Source organism: Gracilinanus agilis, unplaced genomic scaffold (genome assembly GCF_016433145.1).
Source record: "Gracilinanus agilis isolate LMUSP501 unplaced genomic scaffold, AgileGrace unplaced_scaffold57164, whole genome shotgun sequence".
Taxonomy (NCBI): domain Eukaryota; kingdom Metazoa; phylum Chordata; class Mammalia; order Didelphimorphia; family Didelphidae; genus Gracilinanus; species Gracilinanus agilis.
The window spans coordinates 2,295-5,773 of record NW_025392648.1 but is presented as its reverse complement, the minus strand read 5'-3'; the positions used below and the strand labels follow the sequence as shown (position 1 = coordinate 5,773).

At 37.2% G+C, this 3,479-nt stretch overlaps 1 long non-coding RNA gene across 1 annotated transcript; it reads right to left on the bottom strand.

Moving 5' to 3' along the window:
- Positions 1-330: 330 nt before the first annotated feature.
- On the bottom strand, positions 331-1,117 carry LOC123256226. The gene is made up of 2 exons (XR_006506834.1): positions 1,078-1,117; positions 331-388 (listed from the first exon to the last, which is right to left on the bottom strand). It is a non-coding gene; the product is annotated as an uncharacterized LOC123256226 (long non-coding RNA).
- Positions 1,118-3,479: the final 2,362 nt, after the last annotated feature.

The window sequence follows — 3,479 nt, the reverse complement described above, 5'->3', positions numbered from 1 at the left end:
CCTGGGACAACTCTGGTCAGCCTCACTTTTGTCTGGCTACTAGATTGTGATAACTTTACAAGTTAGAGTGAGGCGGAGAACTTTGGGCAACTCTGCCTCACTTCAATCTAATTCATGCCCAAGTCAAGATATCCCTCATGATGCCATTGCTCCTCTTCAAAAATGAAAGACAAAACACTACACAACCATAGGTTCTCTGTATAGAAATATGCTTGTCATACTTGTACATACCCTAAACACCAGAAAGGCAGATGAGAAGAAACCCAAGACACTCACTTGTACAGAGTAAGATTCTGACTAGTGACTTACCTCTTTGCTATCTTCTTGTTCTTCAGTGATGGTTGAGAATTCTTCCAGGGTGGCAGCAGTGGCAGGGGGGTGGAGGATTCTAGGACAGACCAATTCACAAAGGAATGGGGCAGGAGTAGAAAAGACCCCAATCACTTCAAGCCAGCTGGTATGGACCATAAATATTGAGCTGATTTGTTCCTTACTCTTTTCCCCTCCAACCATCACGCTCTGTGTCATACACCACTGGTTTACCTATTTCCCAACTGATAGGCATATACTTTGTTCTCTATCAGGGCCTTTTGATTCAAATGCATCTAACCATTAGATATTTCAGAGTATCTGCTTATACAAACTGGGCATCAGTTCCCCTGTGGCCATGTACTTGCTTTCCTTGGCAGACCAAAGATCATTGTTCTTAACAGAGAACACAACAAAAGATGATTTCAATATCTCTTTTCTTTCTGCTCTCTGTTAATATTTCTGCTTTTCATATCCATCTTAAGCTGTGGTCCCATCCCTTTTTTTAAACTATTTTCCTTTTGTTTTTCTCAAAAGAAAGACATCTTTTCTGGATTGACTGCATTATGTTATGGAAACATTAGAGTGTAATGGGTACTTGGGTTGTATAAGCATGTGGCAGGATCCCCACTTGTCCTGTGGGATGAATAAGCCCTTTAGCTGTCACTCCACTTTCACCAAACAACTCTTTCTAGTAATTCTCTTCTAATCTATCCTGAAGCACATCTTATATTAGAAGAAAACACTACTCTTTCTTAAGAGTTTTACCTTAATTCATGGAGTTGGAATTTAATTTTTTTCTTTTTTTTTTTTTTTCAGTTTGTCTCAATCAAGTTCAATGTAAATGGAAACAATTTTCAACTGGAAAAAAAGACCTCCACACCTCTCAGAGCAACTGAATTTGCTAACATCACTCACTTCTCAAGGGTTCAGTCGGAGTACCCTACCTGCCTTTGGACTCAGCTAGCTAAAAGTAAACAGGCAAATATTTTCCTTCTTTCTGTAAGACATGAAACTCCAGGTTTGCTGTGGCATTCTTTCAGTTCTGGCCATGCATGGATATTGACACAGACTGGAGTTAGAGTAAACTAATGATTCCATTTCCCAAAAGGACAAAGTCAGAGAAACAGAGGTCAGTCAGGTCTCAATAAGAGGCACCAGTAAAAGAAAATATGGGAATATAAGACTGAAATGTGGGGACATCCAACTTTGTCATATCATTGTCAAACAGAAAATGTACATAATAGGCCAATATTATTAAATGTTGATTCAACATATTGATTAATTTTAAAATACAACTAATAATGCATATGAAAATTATCCATTAAGAACAAGTAGTGTTTATATTTGTTAAACAATTTCCATGTAATATTGTAGAGAAAAGGAACATAAATTATACCAACTAGAAAAATCAAGAAATTATTATTTTCTTTTTCTTTGCTTCCATTCATTGATCTGAAATAAAACTATTCACCCCTTTACCCTAGTGAACCAGACCTTTGAAACTAATATTGGCATAGGCCCTCTCAGGTCAGGAAGTTGACAGGTTATTTGCATAAAGTAATAAACTAGAAAAGTGAACAAAAGCCTCCAATTGTGTTTGGCAAAAACAAAAAAACAAAACTAAAAGCCTTTCAATTAAAAAACTCAGTACTTATGTTTTTTATACAGCAAAATTACATTGGAAGATAAATATATATGGGGTAAAATTATCAATTTGAAACTAATGGTTAATTTTCTAAATATGAGGATAGGATGTCAGAGAGCTTACCGCTGTTGAGATTCAAGTTTCAGGGCAATACATGTGAGTCATGTTCCAAAGTCATGGAGAAAGAAGACAGAATAATCTGGAAGGAGATGAAAATGAAAGGATTGGAAGGAGATGTTCAAGGAAGTGGTCAGAACATGGACTTGAAAGGAACAAAGGGAACCAAAGAGTATGTGGAACATCATGAAGACGTTCTACAAATGAAGGAAAGGAAGAGTCAGCATTAAGGAAGAAGGCCATTGTCAAGAGCTATGTCCAAGATAAGGAATCAAGAAACGCCCAGCTCCCTTGTGCTCTGTCTGGACAGATTTCACCATTATCCATTCATGCTCTAAATTAGACACCACAGTCAAAGTGCCACTTTTCCTTTCCTCCACCTTTCCCAAACTTGATCCCAAAATACTAGCTCCTGCTATCACTTAGGCCTCTCATGTTTTGGGTCTTGATTAGGAATTTTTGAAGGAAATAAATCTTGGAAGTAGCCTTGACAAGATCGGAGAGTCACTTCCATACAAGAAGTTTCTGTGTCAACAATGGCAGCTCATACACTTCAAGAAAGGCCAAATGATCATCAAATGTTTATTAAACGTCTATCATGAAGCCAATATTCTGATATGAATGAAGGTTGAAAATGGAAAAGTAAAAGAATCTCTTTCCTTTAGGAGTTTCTAATGAGGGAAGAAATATGATGATCACTAATATATATTTTGGTGGAGTTGTGAACTGATCCAATCATTCTGGAAGGTAATTTGGAACTATGCCAAGGAGCTTTACAATCGTGCATACCCTTTGATCCTGAAATACCATTACTGAATCTATATACCAAAGAGATCATAAAATGGGGAAAGGATCTACTTGTGCAAAAATATTTATAGAAGGTTTGTGTGTGTGTGTGGTAGTAAAGAATGAGGAATTGTACAGATGCTCATCAATTGGGGAATGGCTTAACAAATTAGGGTATATGTTGGTGATGGAATACTATTGTGCTGTGAGAAATGATGAGCAGGATGATTTCAGAAAAAGTTGGAAAGATCTGCATGGACTGATGAAGAGTGAAATAAGGAGAACCAGGAGAACAGCAATATTGTGGAATGATCAACTGTGAAATGTGGCTATTCTTAGCAATGCAGTCATCTAGGACAATTCTGAAAGACTTATGATAGGGAATAATATCCACCTCTAGAGAAAGAACTGTTGAGTTGGATGGATGCGGATCAAAGAATACAATCTTTCACATCAATATATTTATGATTTTATCTTGGGATTTTGATTTTGTATGAATGTGCTCTTACAACAATGCCCAAAATAGAAGTGTGTTTTGCATAATAACACATGTATGGCCCAGATCAAATTGCTTACCGTCCCTGAGCAGGGAAAGGGAAGGGTGGGGATGATTTGGATC